Genomic DNA, 26,609 nt, shown 5'->3' on the forward strand with positions numbered 1-26,609 from the left:
GGTTAATTCAAGGCACACTCTCATAACCAAAGACCTCCTGAACTAGGGTTTTACATCCTCTCAATAAAATGGATGAATCAAGGCCTCCAATGGATTTCATATAGCTTATTGGGTTTAAAATTATCTCCATGCCAAAATTCAAGCTTCAAATCCAAAGATTGTTCATTCAAGTGCTTAGATAGTCAATAGTCGACTAGTTTGACCTAAAAGTCAATTATGGTCAAAGGACAGTCAAAATTCCTGATTCTTGGTCAACATCAACATTTTGAAGTATCATTTATCATTTGATCTTGGGTTTATCATGGTTCATCAAGGAAAGCTTCAAAATCAATAAGATTCAAAGTTGCTAAATTAGGGTTTTTGGTCTAAAAAGTCAACTGTACTTTGACTGGCCATAACTTTCACATGGAGTATAAAAAATTTATCAACCAAAGCATATTCTGAAGTAAATTGGATTCTCTACACCTTTGTCTCACACATGCCAAGACCAGAGATGCTTCATTCAAGAGATATGGTCCAAAAGATTATAGGTCCTTTTCAAAAGTCAACCAAAAGCAGTTTTTTGTCAAAGCCCATATCATCAACATAAAATCTTCAAATGAAAAAAAAGCTTCCAAAGTGGCTTATAGAAGACATCTTTAGGTTTCCCAAAAGTCATAAAACTCTTCCATATCTTAAAAATTGAGGGAGATATGTCTTGTCAAAGTTGGGCAAATTTGAAGGAAAAATGTGAAACAAAAGTGGTTCAAATTGAATTTCTTGCAAATGGGCCTAACTTTTTAGGATTTAATCTTGAACCCCAAGTTATCCAAAACTCCAAATATGATTGCCACGAATATTTATGATTTATTTGATTTATTATGATTTTTTATTCATTTAAAAAGTGATTAAAAGTCAAATAAATCAAGAGAAAATCATAAATTTGGTTTAGATGAATATTCCAATCAATTTCAATCACTCAATGGGCCAAAATATGAATCAAATTCGTGTGAAAGGGTATTGGAAAGAGAAAGAACAAAATTGGTCCAATTTAGAAAGATTTCATTCAAGTTTTAATCAAAGATCAATTTCACAAATTATGAAGATTTGATTCAATTTAGTTGACCTAACATGTTCTCCTATAAATACATAACATATGCAATGCATTAGGGGAGGAATTTCTGGAGAAAGAACCCTAATCAAGAAGCAGAAGTTCACTCAAGAACATAGATTCGATTTTGAAGTTTCGGAGAGTTTCGAAGCATTCTAAAGGCTGCAATACAATCCTTGAAGGATTATGAAGCTATTTGGATCGTTACACTACATCAACAACCCCAGAATCACCTGCATATAATGGTGAAATTGGTTTGCATATTATGGTTTGTCTTTGTGTGTTGATTGTTTCTTGGTAGTAAATTGGTCGTTTACGTGATTTAACTGTGATCCACCATTGCTAGGGTTAGTAAGTTTGATTTGGGGTTTTCTGGTTTAGGTAAAATTAGGAGCAATTAGGGGTACCATCATATTCAGAGGAATTGGACGAACATATTCGTATGGTCGCAAAACATTTATATGCGTATATGTGGGTTTTAAGATTTGCGGGTACATTGGCTACGAATGGAATCGTAGCACATCCGTAGCTAAGTGTTCAGAAAATTACAAGGTCTTGTGGGGACACTACTGCAATTTTATCTTATAATAGCACTACTTTAATAGCACTTTTTAGTAAACCGATATTAAAAATTTGACAAGAAAACCAATAATAACACTTTTTGGTCGGGTGCTATCAAATATCGGCCTCTATATTAACCCTTACTTTGAAATCGCGTGATGACAAAAATAATAATAATTAAGAAAAGGTTTTATTAGCGCTTTTTGATCAAGCGCTATTATAGTGATGCCCCTTTGTTATCGCTTTTTAATAAAACGCTATGATAGCAATGCCTCTTTGTTAGCGATTTTTAAAAGCGCTATTACATGTATGTCTAGCAAAAACTACAAAAACTCACGAAACAAACTTCTTTAGGAATTGAACTCTTTTCATTCCACCTTGTTTACGTACTTCACCCTTCCATCTTTCTATCCTTAAACCTTCTCCCTAAAAAATTCATGCATCAAACCTTCTTCATCATTCAAACTTAGAACACTCGCCTTCTTTATCATTTCCACTCATAGCCCTCTTTTCCCCGTCAAATTCAGTCCCAATTTTGAAACTCAAAAACCCTAAAACCAAAATGAACTGTAACCATAAATCAAATATCCTAAAATCAATTCAATCTACGTTCCAAAATCTTTTGATTAGTTTCTAGAAATATTTACAAAGGTTCTTGTATCTCTCTGTCTTGCCGTTACTGTATTCAATTTCGCCTTACTCTATAGTCGTATTTTGTCATGTTTCCCTCCATAGTAGTTGTCCTTGTCAATTTGCATTATTGTTGGTTGAGCTTCGTCATTCTGTTCTTACAAGAAATCCCATAAATCATCTAATCTCGCTCTTGTCTAGCTCTTTTGTTGCAATACTCGAACACTACAACCCTTTTGTTGCAATACTCAAACACTACAACTCTGACACAAAGAATATGTAAGTAAATCCTCACCTATGAATATGTCACAGTACTTTCCAAATTATATCTCGAAATTCATCTTATTTTGTTTAAGGAATTGGGGTTTTTGATAATTAGGGATTTCTAATTGTGATGTTTTGTCTTGTTTGTTTTTGAAACAGAATTGTGTTAATGTAAACTGGGATATGGAATCTAGAAGATCCTTTCGAATTCTGTCATATCTGATTTTGAACTTGATCTTTGTGGCTTTTGAATGAATGAAAAAGAAGGAAATGAATCTATTTAATGGAAGGAATGGCTACTTTAGTTTGTGTTTTGTGAGAGTATAAAAGTCTTATTTTTCTGTTTCAGGATAAGAAATTAACTTTACCAACAGATGCAGATGATGACCAGCCCTCTCATCCTGTTGAAGCTGAAATAAAATGATCTCATCAAGTTAATTCTCTATGGTTTGAGGTGAAAATCACTTGTACATTTTTTTGTTTGTTTTCATTGTGGGGGAAGCAAATTTATTGAAACACTAGTTGATTATCTGCAGGCTTGAGAAGCTTTCGAAAGATCCAAGTAAAGGAAATGCATGGCATTCTGGTCACATTGCTTTTGGAAGATATCAATTTTTAATTGTAGTAACCTCTAAGTCTCATAAATGAACATCTTGATACTTGCAACTAAGATTCTTATATGCCCAAACGAAATTCCAATATTAAAATATTGATTTAAAGTCAGCTTCCTATTGAATATTCACTATTTGCATTGAGTATACATTAATTAACTAATTTTTTAATCTATATGCGCATAAGATATCAAATAGAGTATACATTTCTAACGTTCTATTGTGTGAAAGTCAGATATCAAATAGAGTATACATTTCTAACGTTCTATTGTGTGAAAGTCACGCAGGTATGGGGGATGACTTGGAAACCACTTCCCATGTTTCACAATTTGACTCACATGGAACTTACTTTTTGAATTAGCTTATTGAAGAGGGAGTGTAGGTCCTTGTTAGAAATACTCCAACATTTTCCCAATCTTCAACATTTTAACATTAAGTTAAAATTTATGAATATAAGAGGTGCAACATATATTTGTTCTGTATGTTATGCAACATTCAAAAAACTTCAACAATTGTGAGTTTCAATTTGTAAAATATACTATGCTAACATTCCAAAGTACTAGAGAATTGAAATCTGAAAATTTATAAGGTGGTACTTTGAGATATATGGAGGTCCATGAAATCCATTTGAGGTCTCAAAAACTTGTTCTCCTGAAAAAAACAAAAAACCCTAGTCAGGGACTGTTTGTGTAGGAGACAGTTAAGCGTACCTGATTTTTGTGCAGTGTTGAGTCTCTGCTAATCATGTGATATTCAGAAGACTTCTAGAACAAAAATCTTGGAATTTTGAAATGCAAAAGATTGATTTGATTGATGGTACAAAACACAGAGAATTGCACTGTCAGCGATTTGACTGTCAACTGACTGTTCTGGTATTAATGTAGCAGTTAAAGTGAAAATTCAACAGTCAAAGTTAATTTTTTCTTTTTGTTTTTTGTTATGTTAATGGTGAAAATTTATTTACATGAGTTGTTAGAAAAACACAGACATAATAAATAAATAATATATACTGTATGCGAACGAAATTACCGATAATAAACTTGAAAAATATTTAAGGCACAGAAAAATAAATATTTAACTGGCAGAAAACACAAAAAATATTATCTTAATAATTAAAAAACAGTACGATAGATAGTACGACATTTAATACTGACAGTACAAATATTACATACTATAATGAACAGTACGACGAGTGAACGGTACGTTATTAAAAAATAAAAGATACGACAAACTTTAAGAATGACGATTAATAACCCATGCTACAAATAATAACATATAGATGATTGGGAGTGTAAACAACCCAGGTCCACATTTTTCAGGACTGTGCAGACAGAAGAAGGACATGATTACCACCACGACGGTGATGACCATAAGAAAACACGTTTCCATCCGCTTCGCCATTTTTGCCGGGGAAGAAGAGAGAATGAATATGAAGTAGAAATTTTGAGAGATGATTTAGAATTTGATGTGAGATTTTATGGAAAAAATGAGAGGTATTTATAGAATGAAAAGAAGGATAGAGACGTTGGGGAATGAAGTGATTCCGTACAAAAAAGGAAAATTTGAGTGGAAGTAGGATTTGAAAGAAAGTGTATGGTAGGGTTTAAAAAAGAGATGTATAGAATAAAGTTAGGATTTGATTTTGAAAGAAAGAGAAAGAAAGAGATTTTGAAAATAATAGAGTATAGTACAAAAATTAGTGGGGAACAAAAAATAATAATTTACTTGTTACCAGTACAGTCTGAATCCCCGGACTTTGCGCCTGCAAAAAGATTTAGTTCTGTACCAATTGCGTCAGTACTATTTATCTGTAAATAAATCTCAAATAAATAGCGTGTGTGAAGTAATAAACAGTACTTGGCGTTTGTGTATGAATAAATTCAACAGCGAGCCAAAATACCGTATAAGAAAAATTCTAAAAACCAAGTATTCATAAATCGGGATATTTATGAGATAAAAATCCAAGATTATATGAAACTCTTAATTTTTAGACAGAAGTTTGTTGCCTTCTTTCTGAAAAAAGATGCGGGCAAATTTTGGGGTATAACAAAGATAAAAACTATTTGCACAAGTATTTTTATCCTGGTTCGTTGTTAACAAAACTACTCCATTCCACCCTTGACAAGGTGATTTACCTCAATTGAGGATTTAATCCACTAATCACACGAGATTACAATGATTTTCCACTTAGACAACTTCTAAGTCTTCTAGAGTCTTCTGATCACAACCTGATCACTCTAGGAACAAACTGCTTAGATACCCTCTAAGACTTTCTAGAGTATACTGATCACAACCTGATCACTCTAGTTATAAACTGCTTAGACACCTGCTAAGACTTGCTAGAGTATACTGATCAACAACCTGATCACTCTAGTTCTTACAACTTAATGTAAATAAATTCTTTTAAGAGTTACAATGCTTCTTATAAAGCTATAATCACAACTGTGATTTTCTCTTAAGTTTAAGCTTAATCTCACTAATATATTACAACAGCAATGTAGTGAGCTTGATGATGAAGTTTGAGAGCTTTTGAATTTGACAGCGTTTCTGTATAATGTGCAAGTATTCTCAGAATTCGTAACGTAGCTTCTCATCAGAACTTCATATATATAGGCACTTGAGAAGATGACCGTTGGGAGCATTTAATGCTTTGCGTAATCCGTACAGCATTGCATTTAATGTTTCACTCTTTTGTCAACTACCTCGAGCCTTGTTTTCGCTGTGTCTACTGACGTTGCCTTTAATAGCTTCTAACGTTCCTTTTGTCAGTCAGCGTAGCCTGCCATCTAGTACTTACTTCTGATCTGATGTTTGTGTAAACAATGTTTGAATATCATCAGAGTCAAACAGCTTGGTGCAGAGCATCTTCTTGTCTTCTGACCTTGAAGTGCTTCTGAGCGTGATACCATGAGAACTTCAGTGCTTCTGCTTCTGATCTCAAGTTCTTCTGATGCTTCCATAGACCCATGTTCGGATTCTGCTTGACCATCTTCTGATGTCTTGCCAGACCATGTTCTGATGTTGCTTGCTGAACCTTCTGAGTCAGTGCTTCTTGCGCTGATTTTGTGTATACTCTTTGTATAATTCCTGAAACGGAAATTGCATAGTATTAGAGTACCAGATTATCTCATACAAAATTCATATCCTTGTTATCATCAAAACTAAGAATATTGATCAGAACAAATCTTGTTCTAACAAACGATTGTAAAAATTCCTCCATCGCTTCTTTTTGGTGGAGGGATATTTAAAAATTAAACTCTCTTTTCTCTTGTGATCCTATTGTTGATTGTAGTAGGTTCATTATTCATAATGGCTTCAATTCACCTTTTTGGGAAGGATTATGCTTGGGAGGCTCGTCTTTGAAGGAAGATTTCTTTGAAAATTTCAATTGGATTAATGAGTGTTACAAGCAAGTGTCTGGTTTTAAATTCGTGTCCTTCTCATTGATGAAGTGTACTACCTCATTTATAGGCAAAGAAAGTGCTTAAAAACTAAGCTAGGAAGCATTGATGATTTTGTTGAATTCTTGAATATTATAACATATGTAGCTCTGAATTCAAGCAACCATGGCTTGATTTTTCCACTCTCTTCTGCGGTACTAGCTCCTTGTGGCAGAGTTTTGAATGCTTCTTGATGACTCATGCTTAAGATTCAAGCTACATATTATCCTTCCATTTCTTTTTTCAATTTAATCTTAAATGTGATAAAATTAAATCAAAAAAAGAACAAAAATGCTATGGGCCTTGGCTTGGTCGTGGGGGGCCCTTCACGTTATGGGGAACATGTTTGGATTATGAAAACTTGGCCCCTTTTGGGAAAAAAACATTTTTGATCAATGTTGATTTCATGCATTTTCCCAAAAAATGGCCAACTTCAACAAGGCATAAATCCCTCAATTTTTATCATATGAAGGAGTTCTTGTACTTTTTGGAAACCTCAAAGAGTCCTCTAACCAATGCTTTTAGTCTCATATCAAAATAATTTTCCATGCTCCTTGTGTGTCCTTTTGTAAAAAGTGACTTTTTGTTGACTTTGAAAATGACCTGTAATGTCTTGGTTCATATTTTCCAAATGGTGAACCTAATGACCATGGGACCAATTAAATTTGAAAGATAATTGAATTTCCTTCAAAATGAGATTTGGTTTGAATTTTTTGGATGAAGGATGAGAGAGTTATGACCAGTCAAAGTTCAGTTGACTTTTTAGGAGAAAACACTAATTTTGAAACTTAGGATTTTGTTGATTTTTGATATTTCCTTGATGAATTATGATCAACCAATGATCAAATGATGAATATTTTTGACAAAATATGGATGTTGATAAAAAATTTCATTTTTGACTGTCTGTTGACTTTTTGGTCAAACGGGTCGTCTGTTGACTGTTTGAGCTGCTGACTGTGCGTCTGAGCGAATTGAAATCTGAAAATTTATAAGGTGGTACTTTGAGATATATGGAGGTCCATGAAATCCATTTGAGGTCTCAAAAACTTGTTCTCCTGAAAAAAACAAAAAACCCTAGTCAGGGACTGTTTGTGTAGGAGACAGTTAAGCGTACCTGATTTTTGTGCAGTGTTGAGTCTCTGCTAATCATGTGATATTCAGAAGACTTCTAGAACAAAAATCTTGGAATTTTGAAATGCAAAAGATTGATTTGATTGATGGTACAAAACACGGAGAATTGCACTGTCAGCGATTTGACTGTCAACTGACTGTTCAGGTATTAATGTAGCAGTTAAAGTGAAAATTCAACAGTCAAAGTTAATTTTTTCTTTTTGTTTTTTGTTATGTTAATGGTGAAAATTTATTTACATGAGTTGTTAGAAAAACACAGACATAATAAATAAATAATATATACTGTATGCGAACGAAATTACCGATAATAAACTTGAAAATTATTTAAGGCACAGAAAAATAAATATTTAACTGGCAGAAAACACAAAAAATATTATCTTAATAATTAAAAAACAGTACGACAGATAGTACGACATTTAATACTGACAGTACAAATATTACATACTATAATGAACAGTACGACGAGTGAACGGTACGTTATTAAAAAATAAAAGATACGACAAACTTTAAGAATGACGATTAATAACCCATGCTATAAATAATAACATATAGATGATTGGGAGTGTAAACAACCCAGGTCCACATTTTTCAGGACTGTGCAAACAGAAGAAGGACATGATTACCACCACGACGGTGATGACCATAAGAAAACACGTTTCCATCCGCTTCCCCATTTTTGCCGGGGAAGAAGAGAGAATGAATATGAAGTAGAAATTTTGAGAGATGATTTAGAATTTGATGTGAGATTTTATGGAAAAAATGAGAGGTATTTATAGAATGAAAAGAAGGATAGAGACGTTGGGGAATGAAGTGATTCCGTACAAAAAAGGAAAATTTGAGTGGAAGTAGGATTTGAAAGAAAGTGTATGGTAGGGTTTAAAAAAGAGATGTATAGAATAAAGTTAGGATTTGATTTTGAAAGAAAGAGAAAGAAAGAGATTTTGAAAATAATAGAGTATAGTACAAAAATTAGTAGGGAACAAAAAATAATAATTTACTTGTTACCAGTACAGTCTGAATCCCCAGACTTTGCGCCTGCAAAAAGATTTAGTTCTGTACCAATTGCGTCAGTACTATTTATCTGTAAATAAATCTCAAATAAATAGCGTGTGTGAAGTAATAAACAATACTTGGCGTTTGTGTATGAATAAATTCAACAGCGAGCCAAAATACCGTATAAGAAAAATTCTAAAAACCAAGTATTCATAAACCGGGATATTTATGAGATAAAAATCCAAGATTATATGAAACTCTTAATTTTTAGACAGAAGTTTGTTGCCTTCTTTCTGAAAAAAAGATGCGGGCAAATTTTGGGGTATAACAAAGATAAAAACTATTTGCACAAGTATTTTTATCCTGGTTCGTTGTTAACAAAACTACTCCATTCCACCCTTGACAAGGTGATTTACCTCAACTGAGGATTTAATCCACTAATCACACGAGATTACAATGGTTTTCCACTTAGACAACTTCTAAGTCTTCTAGAGTCTTCTGATCACAACCTGATCACTCTAGGAACAAACTGCTTAGATACCCTCTAAGACTATCTAGAGTATACTGATCACAACCTGATCACTCTAGTTACAAACTGCTTAGACACCTTCTAAGACTTGCTAGAGTATACTGATCAACAACCTGATCACTCTAGTTCTTACAACTTAATGTAAATAAATTCTTGGCTTAAATACACTTTTCGTCCCTGTAAGTTAGCGTGTTTTTGATTTTCGTCCCTGTAAGTTATTTTTTTGGGTTTTAGTCCTTATATTTCAGTTTCGCGTTCGTTTTAGTCCCTAAAATCAAAATCCGTAGGAAAATTCACAAGAAAATCCGCAGGTAACCTGCAGATTTTCCTGCGGATTTTGGCTTTAGGGACTAAACCTCAAGCAAAAAGTAAGATATAGGGACTAAAACCCAAAAAAATAACTTACAGGGACGAAAATCAAAAACACGCTAACTTACAGGGACGAAAAGTATATTTAAGCCTAAATTCTTTTAAGAGTTACAATGCTTCTTATAAAGCTATTATCACAACTTTGATTTTCTCTTAAGTTTAAGCTTAATCTCACTAATATATTACAACAGCAATGTAGTGAGCTTGATGATGAAGTTTGAGAGCTTTTGAATTTGACAGTGTTTCTGTATAATGTGCAAGTATTCTCAGAATTCGTAACGTAGCTTCTCATCAGAACTTCATATATATAGGCACTTGAGAAGATGACCGTTGGGAGCATTTAATGCTTTGCGTAATCCGTACAGCATTGCATTTAATGTTTCACTCTTTTGTCAACTACCTCGAGCCTTGTTTTCGCTGTGTCTACTAACGTTGCCTTTAATAGCTTCTAACGTTCCTTTTGTCAGTCAGCGTAGCCTGCCATCTAGTACTTGCTTCTGATCTGATGTTTGTGTAAACAATGTTTGAATATCATCAGAATCAAACAGCTTGGTGCAGAGCATCTTCTTGTCTTCTGACCTTGAAGTGCTTCTGAGCGTGATACCATGAGAACTTCAGTGCTTCTGCTTCTGATCTCAAGTTCTTCTGATGCTTCCATAGACCCATGTTCGGATTCTGCTTGACCATCTTCTGATGTCTTGCCAGACCATGTTCTGATGTTGCTTGCTGAACCTTCTGAGTCAGTGCTTCTTGCGCTGATTTTGTGTATACTCTTTGTATAATTCCTGAAACGGAAATTGCATAGTATTAGAGTACCACATTATCTCATACAAAATTCATATCCTTGTTATCATCAAAACTAAGAATATTGATCAGAACAAATCTTGTTCTAACAAACGATTGTAAAAATTCCTCCATCGCTTCTTTTTGGTGGAGGGATATTTAAAAATTAAACTCTCTTTTCTCTTGTGATCCTATTGTTGATTGTAGTAGGTTCATTATTCATAATGGCTTCAATTCACCTTTTTGGGAAGGATTATGCTTGGGAGGCTCGTCTTTGAAGGAAGATTTTCCGGAATTATTCAAGGCTTCTAATTTGGAGAATGTTTCGGTTGCGGCCATGGGAATATGGGGTGTATATGGTTGGATTTGGGGTGATTTTGGTTTATCCGAGGCTAGATTTAATGGTGATGCGGTGTTGGAGGATATAGTCCTAATGAAGGGGCGGTTGGAGGAGTTTCAAGGGTGGTCGGTAGGTAAAGATGAGGTGGTTTGGCAAGGTAAAGAGGGGGTGATTTTTCGGTAGCTTCTTGTTATGCTTTTAATGAGAAATTGTGTATTCATTTTGGTCCCCCGGTTAAGAGTGCCGAAGCTTTCGGGATTTTTTGGAAATTGGATGTGCCGTATAAAATCAAGGCTTTTTGGTGGAGACTTTTCCATAATAGGCTTCCTACAAAAGACCTCTTGATGCTTACAGGTATGTTCTTTACTCATGATAATTTAAAGTGTATATTATTTGATGTTGATATGGAAGATAGGAATCATTACTTTTTCAAATGTGGGGTTGTTAAAAAGATATGGAGTGAGATAGCTTTTTGGGTGGGTAAAGGGGTTAGGACGGAGGAAGAGTGTTTATCGAATTTTATGGAGTGACACTTACTCTTTCATAATCACAATGTTAGAGATTGTAAATTGGGTTTGGTGTGACTCGCTACCACTTAGACACTTAGGCCAAGAATTTAACATTCCAAACGATGTTGGAGAATCCATAGTTCTCCCATTATTATATTTCTTGATTAAAAAACAATAAAATAAAATTTCTACATTATCACAAGATCTCGTTGAAACAATTCTCACATGATGAAATTCTATTAAAAAAATCTATAAGCAATGAAATCCTTCAAGTATTCAAATATTAATACTATGGAAATGTAGGATCATTTAAATTACATAGTTTAAGAAATATAAAGTGTTGTTCTGTAAAAAAAAATAAAAAATATAAAGTGTAACCAAATCTTTCATAAATTTATTGGAATTGGCGGGGATGGGATGGGCAGATGGAATGGACGGGTATGGAGATGAGGTGACTTGGGTATTTCGGAATTGGTGGTTTTGGAGGTGGGTTTTGTGACAAAGCTCGCGGTATTACAGAACCGGCTAGTTGCGTTTGGGGGAGTGCTCAATGTGAAGGATTATGTCTTTTGGTCGCTTGACTTGGATAAGGGATATACGGTTTCTTTGTGTTATTCTTGTTATGCCTCGTCGCGTATTCCGTATGGTCGCCTAATAAATTTGATGGGGAGTTGGAATTGATTTGGAGGTTAGAGATCCCTTTTAAGATAAAAGCATTTGATTGGACGCTTTTTGTGAATAGGTTACCCACCAAAGACCTCTTGGTGTATAGAGGTATTAATTTAACTTCTACTAACTTAAATTGTATTTTTTGTGACTTGCATTTGGAAGATAGAGATCATATTTTCTTTAAGTGCAAAATGATTAAGATTATTTGGAAGGAAATTGCTTCGTGGGTGGGTTTCCCGGAAGGAACAACGGAAGGGTGTATTCCGTCCTTTATGGAATGACATTCTTTGGGCCATGTAAAAAGAATTAACGTTGGTAAATTGAGGGTGTTTTGGTTAGCCACTTCTTGGATTTGGTTGACAAGGAATGATTTCTGTTTTAGCAACAAGGTTGGAATATCAACAATATGGTTTAGAATATCAAGATTTGAGTTTGGAGGTGGTCTTTTTTTTGGCGATATTGCTCATTGTAATTTTACGAGTTTAGCAAAGACTCTTTGCCTTTTATGTCGTAATTTTATTTGATCTGTAATATCGTAGGTAGGCGGCCTCAAACCGTTTGTTGTGTATAAGGTTGGAGAACCCTTAGATCTCCCGTTAATTAATATCTTGCTTACAAAAAAAATTATTGGAAGTAATTCATTATATTAATTTAATTGTCAATTATAATATTTATTTATTTTTAGATGAGCAAACCAATATTAATGTGCACCAACCAATAGATTTATGCAATAATTATAAATATAACAATTTGTTTCAAAATCTATATTAACATGTGAATTAGTCCTTTCGACTACCATATTAATGTGCACCAACCAATAGAAGTTAAATATAAAGAACCTAATCAATTATTTAGAAAATTTTGAAGATTAATGATAAACTGATCAATTTAAGTGTAAACTACCAAATGAACTACTTAAGAAATCTTGAGAATCAGACATGATGGATAATCTAGAAGGCGTGGTTTGGAAGTTTCAAAGACGATTCCAATGTTTTTATGATAAACGTTTAGCTTTAACAACCATGTTTCTTGCAAACACAACCTTCTCTCTTCCTTTATTCTTCATTGAGTTCTTCATTGCCAATTTCAAAAGAATCATGTCGTTGCTGGTGTATCTTATCTTTTTACCTTCACTTTTGTGATTATTCTTTTTCTTTGATTTTGGTGGCAATGTTGCTTTGCATGGATTCATGTCTTTGTATATGAGTAGTAGCTAGATGATGTAGGGCTTTTTCTTGTAATGTAAAATATTTAAATGTGTTATGAATGAATTAAAATTTTGTGGTTCTCCTCCATTAAAAGTGGCTACTTTTGTTAAGGAAAAGTATGTTAAGAATATTAAAATCAAGATTTTGATTTGATTTGTAAATCTATTCATTGATTTTTAGATTTTATAATTATATTTTTTTTCACTTCATTTTTGTTGTTTTCTTAAAATAAAATAATGTTTTAAATAAAAATCGATTTCAATAGTTTTTTTTTAAATATTTTAAATACCTTTTATTTGTTGATTTTTTATTTAGACTCCAAACAATGTTGGTACACCCAAATGTATTTTAAATTCATCTATAAATATGCTATTCATTTTGACATCTATAAACATGTTATCAAATTGGATAGAAGATTAAAATTTGAAATACAATATATTTGGGTTTATTTTTTATATCTATTTAAGAATGAATTGTTCCATTCATAGTTTTTTAAATATTTAAAATTTAAAAATTCATTGTGAATTCAAAAATATATATGTTAACTTAATTCATGTTATTGTATGTGATGTTATTCACATAACACCATATGAAAAAAAAAAAAATTCTAAGTTACTTTCTCATTCAACTCGACTTCTTCAAATATTAATAAAAACATTAATAAACAATAATAAAATATTTAAAAAATTATTAATTAAACATAAAAAAAATAAAACTAAGAAAAGAACACCACAAAATAAAACATAACTAAAATTAGAAAATAATATTAAAGTAAAAAGGAAAAATAGAAATCATTAATTTAGAACAATTTGTAAAGATCAATAAGATCATTTACAACCTATTAGATAAAATTAAAAAAAATATATTAATCAAACATAAGTAAATATTAGAAAACAATAATAAAACTAAGAAGAGAACCTAACAAAATAAAACATAACAAAAAACTAAAAAACATTATTAACATTAAAAAGAAAAATAAAAATAGTTAATTTAAATTAATTTGTAAAGTATTCATCAATAACAACGAAAGATACATCACCAAAATATAACATTGGAACTCATCCAATCATATTATAACATTATGCATATGCAATGTACTGACATTATGCCTGTGGTACCAAACATGAGATTAACCCATCTGACCGATCTAAACATCACCAAGATACGGCCCTGCCAGCACAAATTCTGCACAATGAGAATTATGCCCTTCACTGATCCAACACATCACCTGGATTTGGCCACCAAAATGAATTATGAATGAATGCACACATATAACATACTTACAACATCACCGATCTGATGAACTACATCGTCTCATCATGATTCACCATTATCATCACCAAATAAAGTATGTACATGTCTCAGTATCATTCGAAACAAATCATTCATCACCATAATATTCACAACAATCACCAACCAATTACAGCTATACATGGTTACATACAATCACCAACCGATCACAACAATCATGTTATAAACACAACTATACATGGTTACATACAATTATACATGCCAATAATATATAATTCACCAACTCATAAAATCGTGATTTTTAAAATAAAATTGGGCCTCTCCCCGTTTCATCATCCCAACATATAGAATATCTCATGAGCTTCACTATGCTCGAAACTGCACTAAAAACAGATCAACGATTTGAAAGTTGTTAATTTTAAAAAATATTTAAAAAATAAGCATCAGGTGTAATCGGTTACAGTAGAGGCGCTACCCGGTTACACGTTTATGTAACTCTATTCGCTATTTCCACAACGCGTGTGTAATCGTTTATAGCACAAAAAAATTCACAGTTTCTCTATTTTCTCACGCTGTAATCGGTTGCTATACATGGTTTTTTTGTTAAGACATACAAACTATTAAATTATTGTTAATTTATGTCATTATATTTTTAATTATTAATTTAAACTACAATTTGTAATATTTTTTATTAATAATTAAATTAATTAAATAATAATAATCGGAAATAATAATAATAATAATAATAATAATAATAATAAGTTAAACTCTTCTATTGCTTTGGCCACAATGACCGAATCAACATTAAGTTCAACTCATTGAATATTTAGTAATTTAGTGAGTTTTAGACCTTTCAGCACACCCCAAAATTCAGCGAGCACTGCACTGCAATTTCCAAGATACTTGGAGAAACCTCCTTTCCAAACTCCTCTATGATCCTAATAATCCCCCTACAACCAACTTCACTATTATTTTTACTCGCACCATCTGTGTTAAGTTTCATCATGCCAACAACAGGAGGATTCCACCCCATGAACTTGCTACCATTCTTCACCATAATAATCTTCTTAGATGCTTCTAACGCTTGCTTATAATCTTTGTGTCTTCTTAGAATATGGCAATTAGAATCCCGCGGCCTCTCAAACTGAACATCATGCTCTTCCAGATTATGCCAAGTCCACAACTGATGACACATAATAATACACACATTCTTCAACTCCTCATTCCCAGCACCACATTAATTTAAATTGATATGGATCCAACTTTTCAAATCAGCTGTAAAGAAATGTCCTCTAATCTCACTAGGAACTAGACTTCTCTAAACATGAGAACATTTAGGACAGTCAGACACAACATGTATCATAGATTCACACTCATTTCCATATAATTTGCACCAAGCACTTCAAATCCCTTTTCTGATCTTACTATAGTTCGTTAGAATTCGTCATAATTAACGAGCCACAAAAAACCTTTACAGCTCTCCGGAACCGCCGCCTTCCAAATCATCATCCAATCGCCATCTTCCCGATCTTCCTTATGGCCATCCTGCTCTTGGTACATAGATTTCACCGAGAATTTTCCGTCACACGCACTTGCAAAACAAAAAAGGTCAGAAGTTTGCCCTGAACAGGGTGGTACACAAGCTCTCAGCTTGCTAATCTACTGTTCTAGAACCCAATGAGATAGACTGTTTATTCTCCACTCTCCTCTCTCATTTACTAATTTGCAAACTTTATCCCCACATATATCATTAGGAATATGCACCTCCATGTTATCCACAACATAATCATGGCCTAACCAATTGTCCTCCCACGCACTGATGCTTCTCCCGTCTCCTACTATCCATTGTCCCATAGTTAGCATGAGAGGAATAGTATTTGAGATATCCTTCTAAAGACTCGAGTCCAAAGGCCTCGTATTCAAACAATCCTTAGCAGCTTCAATATTGTATTTACTTTTCATAATAGTGCACCAAAATTCATTAGAATCTGTATATAATTTCCAGCCCAACTTCATAAGGCAAACATCATTAAGAATATTTAGATCCCTTAATCCCGTGCCTCAAAACTTTTTCAGTTTAAGGATTGTATCCCACGCCACAACATGAATCTTCTTCTTCTTCTTTTCATCAGTTTCCCCCCAGACAAACATCCTTTGTAGTGCATGAATATCATCAATACTCTTCTTTGGAAGTTTGTTCGTCATCATCAGATAAATTGGGATTGCCTCGATAACAATTATTGCTAGATTTAATCTTCCAGCCAAAGTCATGTTTTTTTCTTCCAGCTGCTTAGTTTTGCCGCCACTTGATCCACAACATATTGGATGTCTTCCTTTACAAGTCTTTTATCACTTAAGGGGACTCCAAGATATTTACCGAAATTTTTTGTCCGCCGAAACTTGGACGAATTCAGTTACTTTGCTTGAATACTTCTCAAGACATTGTTGGAGAAAAGAATGCTAGTATTATCTTGGCTTACTTCCTGCCCTGACATTCTTCAAAAAGTATTAAGAGTATTTGTAACACACGACATTTGTCGTTTTGTAGTTTCACCGAATAAGAGAATTCATCTGCAAACATGAGATGTGACACCTAAACACCGTTCTTTACAAGCTTAACACCTCTCCGCCTATTCTGATCCACTTCCTCTTAAATAAGATGAGACAACTTATCCATGCAGAGGACGAATAAATACGGAAATATCGGGTCTAGCCTAATCCCTCTTTGAGGCCGAAAGAAGGCATTACGAGTTCCATTCCAATTCACATTTGTTTCAACACTACTAACAACATTCTTGATTACATTCATCATTGTATCTTTAATATTTATCTCTTTCAACATACGCCAAATAAATTCCCAGATTAGCTTATTGTAGGCTTTAGAGAGATCAACTTTAATAGCAAAATATCCTGCCTTACCTTTCTTCCTTTCCATAGTATGCATAGCCTCCCTAGCAATAATGATATTCTCATGTATTAATCTTCCAAGGACAAAACCAGTTTGGTAAGGGGAAATAAGACGATCCATCAGATGCTTTAACCTTCCCACAATGATCTTGCTCACCGCCTTGTAAATAGTATTGCACGGAGAAATCGGTCTAAACTGAGTCACCATGGTTGGATTCTCCACCTTCGGAATCAAACAAATATCTGTTTGATTAACTTGAGAAATTTCATGAGGTCTCTCCCATACATTACTAACAAAAGCACAAACACTGTCACCAGCCACTCCTCAAGACTTTTGATTAAACCCTGCAGGGAAACCGTCGGGACCCGGTGCCTTCCAAGGTTTCATATCAAAAACAGCCATCTGAGCCTCTTCATTACTCACAGATACATTATAGGGATGATGTGTCAAACATGTTTCAAGCAATTAATGAGGCTTTGTTTATCATAGCCTAAGAACTTCAAGCCTCAATGATTGATTATCCATGTCTCATATATTAAAGGGATGAGTTGTCCAATACTTTCACTACTAGGTCAAGGTTGGACTGGATATGGTTGAATTTATAACGCAAAGGAATCAGTCTCTCTTTGGAAAGGACCATAACTATATATATTTTACTCAATAATTTGGTCTCAACATTACTTAATCACATAATAGTCACCTTTATTGTACTCACCAAAATTACAACTGGAGCTGAATGTGAGTCTGGTAAGACTAACCTAAACAACAATGTTTTCTTTTAAATAATTATTTAGATTAACTTCACTATTGTTTCTCAATGATGGACACGGGAAATACATATAGTTCTGGCAGCGATGAGATCCAAGCGAGGATGTTGGCCACTATGGACGAACTACGCTTTCTGAAAAGTTAGACAAATATAAGCACCTTTCTCCAACACTGGAGGATACAGTCTTGCGTTAATACATGAACAATCCTAGGTTTCGTGACCAAATACTAAGATCTTATTGGGTAGTTTCTCCATCAAGTCCCGACGAGCAAACACTTCTAGGTGTCTACCTATAGTTTATTAAATATATGTAGGTGACACTTTGAGTCTCTACAAGAATACGTGGCAAGATTATATAAGGTCATCATCAATGTGATAAAATTCAACAAAGAGGTATTCTTAGGATTTTTCCGAAATAGGCTTAAGGTCGGACACTTCTACAAGTCCTCGGCCTAGAGTTCCACAAACTCAATGAATAAAATCACGGCTAGGGCATACAGTTATGTGAAAGGCGAGGGACAAGGTTTAAAAGAGGGCCATAGATGCAACAGAGCGCGTCACTAGGAGATTTGAATCCTCATGCAGGGTATGACTCAGGTCGTTACAACCACACTTTGCGAGAGCAACTGCACACATACTTGTGGATCAATAAGCATGGGAAACAACAACAATCTCATGCAAATCAATGATCTCCCTAATGTTACAAAGGAGGCAAAAATTAATGTGCATCAAAAGAATTTAATTGTAAAAAACCTAATGAATTAATTATTAGAAAATTTTGATGATTAGTAATAACCTCGTTAATAATTTTTTTAATGACAAAATATAATACTCCCTCCGTTTTTTAATATAAGTCGTTTTGGAAAAAAATTTGTATTTAAATATAAGTCACTTTAAAATTCCAATGAATAATTAATGTTATTTTTCCTATTATATCCTTAAATATTTATTATTTTCTCTCCTTTTAATTATATAAATTTATCTTCCACATGTCATTAATGAAAGATAATTTTGTAAAAACCTTCATGATTTCTCATTTTCACACAACAATTATTATTATTAATATTTTTTTTTTGACAAAAACAAACTCAATACCTTTCATTAATCAAATGTGACACAATACAAAGAGGAATCTCATTAATAACATGACGCCTAGACCAAGAATTGGCCGCCTTAGTTAACTCATGGGCAACCGAATTCGCTTGGCGCTTTATGAACTTTACCTTAAAGTTCGGAAAGAAATGTAACAATTATTATTTTTCTTAAACTGTGTGAAAAGTCTAAAACGATTTATAATAAAAAACGGAGGGAGTATTAATAAGGAGGTGAAAAGCACCAAGTTCAAAATAACAAAAGTTAATATGAATTTCATTAAAGCATCTCTTAATAGGGAAATATCTTTATCAACCTCCCAACTTTCTTGGTCACCTCCAGCAAAAATTCCAAAATGCCCCTGAATCAATTGTATTAATTAAAATTATATAATTACCAAAATTAGATTAAAATTAATTGATTATATAATTGCCTAATAAAATTAATTGATTAATTTCCAATATTATATTAAGTGTTCTTTAAAAAAATTAAAAGTTGTATTTAATTATATTTACGTCTGCCAATTACTAATTTTTTTAATTTTGGTACTTTAATTCTATACATAAAACTTTAAATTAGTATAAATAATTATTCAATTTTTTCTTTTTAAATATTAATTCTTTTCATTTTGATAAAACTTTAAGATATTATTATTTTCTTAATTTAATTGTTTATTTTTAATCTTCATTTATTTTTTTAATATATATTTTATCAATGATATGTCATTAAATAATCATTAGAACATATAATTAATCAAAAAAATTTATATATATTTTAATATACTAAATATACAAGTACCGTGAGTATTTTATATATCATTGATAAAACTTTAAAATATTATTATTTTACTAATTTAATTATTTATAACTTTAATCTTTATTAATTTATTTTTTAACGATTGTTAACTATTTAAAAAGTAAAAGGTTGAATTATTAAATAAATTATATATAAAATTGTAACTATTTAACTTAACTATTGAGATTATCTAAAAATTATTACGTTAATTATAAAATAGCTAATTTATAAATATAAATAGTTTAATAGTTAATTACAAAATATAATTTTAACTTTAATTAAAATTTATTACGTTAATTATAAAATATCTAAAAATAATAAAATTTATTAAAAAATTCAATTAAAATTTTAATTTTAACAATCAAAGCTTAACTCAAATTTATAAATAAATTAATAAAATTTAAAATTTAAATAGAAAATTATTAAACTAATAATAATTTCAATTTGTATTGGTCATAAAAAAATCATATGAAATACACAAGTGCACCACGTGAAACTTTGCAAAAAAATTTTTTAATTAAAATAGTAGCAAATAATTTAGAGGAATCAAAATTTATAATTTTTTTACTATACTAAAAATAATAGTTGATAGATTCAAAAGAATAAAGAAACAAAGCATCAAAATAAAAAAAATTATTAATTGATAGAAATAAAATGAATTGAATAGGACAGTTTTTGAGTCATTCTAGTATAATAAATTCATTCTAATTTTGCGTATCATTATTAATTAAATATAACAAATTTCCAAAATTATTAAAATATCTTTTTTCATTCTAAAATATTCCATTTATAAGATGTTTTATTTGATCGGTCCAAAATTTGAAATAGTTGTTCCCTATAATTAAAATCGACATATTTGTCATAAGAAACATTATTGTCTCTCCTTTTAACTAATAAATAGTATATAGTTGTTCCCTATAATTAAAATCGACATATTTGTCATAAGAAACATTATTGTCAATTTATTAACTAATAAATAGTATAAATCTTTGAAGATCTTAATTTTAAACTACTATTTCAAAATAATTATATACTTCAAAACTTCTGCGTTTTTTAGGAAGTGTATTTCCGAAATCTCAAAAAATGGGATTTCGGAAATGCATTTCCGAATTCTAATTATTTCGAAAATGTATTTTCGAAGTAGGGGTATTTAGGGGTTTTCGCTGGGTCAGCTCCATAGGGAGGTGAAGAAAGAAATTCTCTTTAATAGTTTGTACAAAAATTTCATATGCAAGAATACGAATTTCATTGTGAATCAGACAAATCTTGAGAATCAGACTTGATGGATAATCTAGAAGGCATGGTTTGAAAGGTTCGATGAAGACGATTCCATTGATTTGGCGACAAGCGCTTGGGTCTTACAACCATCTTTCTTGCAAATACAACCTTCTCTGCTCCTGCTTTCTTCATTGAGTTCTTAATTGCCGATTTCAAGAAAATCATGTTGTAGCTTGAGTATTTTATCTTTTTATTTTCACTTTTGTTGGGTCCAAATCCAATAGAACTTTGAAAATCTTGAGGATTAGTAATAAGCTGATCATCGATTATAGTTGGCATAATGGACAAATCTTGAGAATCAGACATGATGGATAATCTAGAAGGCATGGTTTGAAAGGATCGATGAAGACGATTACATTGATTTGGCGATAAGCGTTTGGGTCTTACAACAATCTTTCTTGCAAACACGACCTTCTCCTTTCCTTCATTCTTCATTGAATTCTTCATTGCCAATCTCAAAAGATTCTTGTTGTTGCTTGTCTTTTTCTCTTCACTTTTGCGATTATTCTTTGATATTGGTGGTAACGTTGCTTTGCATGAAGTCATGTCTCTATACGATTAGTAGCAAGGTGATGTATTTTCTCTCCCTTGTGATTTCTGTATGAAAGTATTATTTTTTCAGTCGTCCATTAAGTAGATCATAGGTAAAATAAAGTGGTAAGGAAAAGTTTGGTAAGGAGATTTTTGTTAAAGAATATCAAAATTAAAGTTCTGATTTGATTTGCAAATCTTTTCATTTGATTTTTTTTATTTTATATATTTTACCACTTCATGTTCGTTGCTGTTACACACTTTTTCGGATTTGTTTTGAAAAAATATATTTTAATTAAAAGGATTTATTATTATTATTATTATTATTATTATTATTATTATTATTGTTATTATTATTATTATTATTATTACTTATTATTATTAATTTACTTTTTTAAGAACCAATGATATGTATATAACGATGTTCACATGAATATGTTAATTTTTTAAAAATAAAGTATGAACATGTTAATTCTTTTTATTTGGGAGCAGGGTAAAATGTTTTTTTTAGAATAAAATAAAACCAAGAACAACCAGTCTGCCTAATTGGTTCCCATATTCCAAGCTGTATCAAAACATAGCCCCCATCCTATAATAAACAGAAAATTTTTAGGCCATCTCTAACATTTATTTGATTTGACCAAAATACTCTTATATTATGTGAAAAAGAATTAAAAAAAAAATTGCATTTTGAATGGAGAAAATGGATGGTGCACTGACAGTGTAAATTATTTTTACACTGTCAACCAATGATGATAATGTAACGCGCCAACTCGCACCATAAATTTTAAAATATTTTTATCATTTAGCACTTTAAACTATTCTAATTAGATGCATGTGTAATATTTTTTTACATTGGCAGTATACTACCATTAAAATCTCTTTCGAATGACTCATATTAAATTATCTAGTGATTAAAACAAAGATAACATTAGTCAACAGTGAAAATTATGGCCTAAAGTAAAGGGTCGCTTTACTTTTTGCGACGGTTTTCAAATAGTTGTCCAATATGTCATTGCGAAATGAAAAAAAAAATTAGAAAACTAATAACAAGTTATCCACTAAACACAAATTTAATAAAAAATTATAATAGGGAAAGACATATTGCCAGTTATTCGATGAACGAAAATTTATTAAAAAATTATAATATCAAAAAATTCATTGTAAGTTATTCACCAAAGAGAAATCATGTACGACGATTTTTTAAGTGACATTCTGCAGGACATTGGTTTAGGGATACAAAAATTTTCGATTTAAAAAAAAGATAAATAAAAAAAAGTATAATTAGAATATTTAAAAAATGGAGGGTGTCATACCCTTAAATTTATCCCGAAGATGGTGAGAATAATGAAACTGTGCTCTACTCCGACAACAATATGAGTTCTACAAAATCAAAGTTTATTTATATCAAGTATCTTGTTGTGAAAGAAAGAGTTCATGAGAAGAAAAATTTGATAGAATATATATAATTTTTTAATAGGCAATGATAAAATTCGGGAATCCCAATCTCCGAACATACGGAAGCAACAAGAGCCAACACTAAGGACAAAGCCTAATGCATCAATAAACAATAAGTAAACTCTGCTAACACACTACAGACACCACCGTCCCACACCCAACCAACAAAGAGAACAACCACGACAAAAACAAAGACAAACTACTGCAACAACGAGACAGAACAGCCACGCAGACCAAGCTGCAAAATGAAGCGGACCAGCCGATAACAGGCCCAAGCAACAGCAACATAAGACTACCCCGTAAAGCACCACAACGGGAAAATACTCCAACAATAGAAGTTACAACAATCTTTAATTTTGCCAGAAGAGTTCAACCACACCCACGAGTCACCGACTATCTTAGAGATGCAATCATCGAAGCTAAAAACCTCTCCCTTAAAGATGATCGCATTACGTATTCACCAAATACTCCATATCGTTGATAACCAAACAACCGCCACAATCGCTCTTTTAGAATTACTCTTCACCTTGTCAAAGTGGAAAAATAAATTTTGGAATTATGCCAAAGATGACTCTTTTAGCGATCCCTACCACTCGAATATCTTCCGCCAAATGGCCGACACAATAGTACAGCGCCCTAAAAGATGCGCAAGATTTTCCTCCGCCGTCGAACAAAACACACAATCCGGATGAATAATATTCAAAGCTATTCCCTCTTCCTTAATTGATCATTTGTTGCTATTTTGATCAGAATTGTTCTCCACCCAAACACCTCCATTTTTGCTGGCACGGACTTAATGCTAGTTGATCCTTTAATTAAAAGTTTGACACCTAAGACATTTCACGGGCATATTGCTAATATGAGTCTTAGTTTTCGAACTGCCTTAGATTAGTGGGAGTTTTTCACTTACTTTTCCAAGTTCTATACTTTGGTTTTATTTTAGTATAAATTTTATGTTATGTTTGATTTTTCTGCGGAAATAAAAACCACGAGCTACTATTATTATAACAATGTTAACAATTTTTTTTTTTGTTATGTGTAAATATTTTAATTTTAAATTGTACTAAGTTTCTCCAGAATATTCACACGATTACTTTATCACCTTTAATATCTAAATTTATTTCACATGGTGTACAAGAGTTACATTTATGTAAGCCCGTAATAATATTTAATAGTTGTATTTTTTGGGTTATATGTAAGCTTAACTTACATTAGTCTAGATGAATCAAATTCCTAAATAATTAAAAAAATACTACTATAAATTAAACTTTGTGATGCAGAATAAAAAGTAAAAAAACGGATTCTATCCCTCGTTCTCTTCTTTCATAAAAACTTTATATTGCTGCAGCTATGCTGTTAATCCTCTACTCATGCTTCTTGCTTCCTTGCTCCATTCACCATTAGAGATGATGTCTTCTGGCCGTTCGATTCCAACCGTCGATAGAATCAGCGACTTGCCGGATTCAATTCTCTCTCACATTCTCTCTTTCCTTCCAACCAATTTCGCTGCAACCACAACCAACTTCGATGACAAAGCACTCAATGACTTTATGACATTTCGCAACTTTGTTTATTCAACCATGTTCTCACTGCGAGACAAAAAGACTTCAATCCAATCCTTTACCGTGAAATTAGGCTACTCTTCTCGCTTCCAACAAAAAGAATTGAATAGAACTCTTAAATTTGTGATGCAACGAGGAGTCGAGAATCTTAACTTTGACATGTCTGGTAGACATTGTTATATCAAATTACCTCCTCGCATTCTCAGTTGTGAGACTCTTCAAATTCTTAATTTGGTAAACATAAAACTGTGGGATTTTAATCAAGTGAATTTTCCTTGTCTCAAAATTCTTCATTTTGATAGTGTTGATTTCACATCTCCTCAATATTTAGTCATGTTTTTATATGGCTGCCCTATTCTAGAAGAATTGAAGGCAACTTCACATATCTATCAGAAATTACTTGATTTGGAGAACTTGTCACTTGTTTTGGAAAACTTGAAGGCTTTACCTAATTTGGTCAAAGTAAGGATTAATTATGACATGGATAATCTGATCACTTTGGTTTCTAAGGCAAGAATTTTGCAAATAAATCAGGTATCAATATTATGCTCCTGAGTAAGTGTTTTAGAAATTTAAGATATAATTGTAATTTGTTTTTAAACTATACCTTTATTGTATTTTCAGTCTTTTCATTAAGTGTACAAATATATAATAATTTTTTGATCAATATGCACATAAGATATGGAATATAGAATATACATTTATTTCTAATGTTTTATCGTGTGCAACTCACGCAGATATATGGGATGACTTGGAAAACACTTCCCATGTTTCTCAATTTGACTCACATGCAACTTGATTCTTTTCATAGCTCACTACATTTTCCCACATTTTCCCAAACTTCAACATTTTAAGATTTGGTTTATATTTTATAATTTTCCGGGTGCAATGGATATTTATTCTGAATGTTTGATGGTTCCACCCAATTCCACCATTGCTCCAGAATGTCTTCTGTCACAGCTTAAATCATTTAGCATTAAAGGGTACACAGAGAGAATGCGAGTTCAAATTTGTAAAATATAATTTACAACATTCAAAAGTATTAGAGACTATGACAATCAAGAGTACATGCCTTGAAAAGAAACAAATGAGTATGAAGTTATCTTCATGCACAAGAAGCTCTAAAACATGTAAACTTTTATTTGGTTGATGATAACAATTATGTCAAGGTACTTTTTGAAGAATGTAGTGGTATTTCATGAAAGAAATTTTCTGGAGTAGCATTATATACTTTTTCTTAGTGTAAAGAGAGAGACCAATTCATATAATTAAAGTTCTACATTTTATTTATTCATATAATTAAAGTTCTACATTTTAGTTATTTTATTTATTTCCTTGTCTAGAAATTGTCTTCTAACAATTGGTTACGGTTAGGAATTTTTGGAATTTTTTGTGGTTGTTCTGCAATTGATGAGTGTATGATCTTCAAAGATGAATCCGTTAGTTTCACCGATTGTATGACGGAGATTGTATTCACCTCTTGGAGTTGGATGTGTACTTTTTATAACTGAGTGAGCCTTTGTAATTTTTATTCTTGAAATATTCTATCGCTCTCGTGTTTTGTGATATAAGAGCTTTCCGTTTGTTTTGTGGGTGGAGTATCCCTTATACTCCATCTAATTCCATTGCTTATTAAAAAATAATAATTTAGTAGTTTGTAAAAGCGAATTGTCAACATGGCTAATTTATTAAATCGAAAAGTATAACAGAACTGAATAGGTAGTCTAATAGACCATGGTTCACCATTTAACAGGTATAAATATAAGGGGACAACTTATCTATCCATCAGCAAAAGTTAGGTATTGTACCTTCAACCAATCAGAAGATCCCATTTAATT

General features: G+C 32.0%; 1 long non-coding RNA gene and 1 pseudogene across 1 annotated transcript; both read left to right on the top strand.

Moving 5' to 3' along the window:
- Positions 1 to 2,373: 2,373 nt before the first annotated feature.
- Positions 2,374 to 3,181, top strand: LOC131657062 (uncharacterized). The gene is made up of 3 exons (XR_009300457.1): positions 2,374 to 2,560; positions 2,705 to 2,999; positions 3,082 to 3,181. It is a non-coding gene; the product is annotated as an uncharacterized LOC131657062 (long non-coding RNA).
- A 21,434-nt stretch (positions 3,182 to 24,615) lies between these two features.
- LOC131659633 (F-box/FBD/LRR-repeat protein At4g26340-like) lies at positions 24,616 to 25,921 on the top strand (annotated as a pseudogene).
- Positions 25,922 to 26,609: the final 688 nt, after the last annotated feature.

Source organism: Vicia villosa, linkage group LG3 (assembly GCF_029867415.1).
Source record: "Vicia villosa cultivar HV-30 ecotype Madison, WI linkage group LG3, Vvil1.0, whole genome shotgun sequence".
Lineage (NCBI taxonomy): Eukaryota > Viridiplantae > Streptophyta > Magnoliopsida > Fabales > Fabaceae > Vicia > Vicia villosa.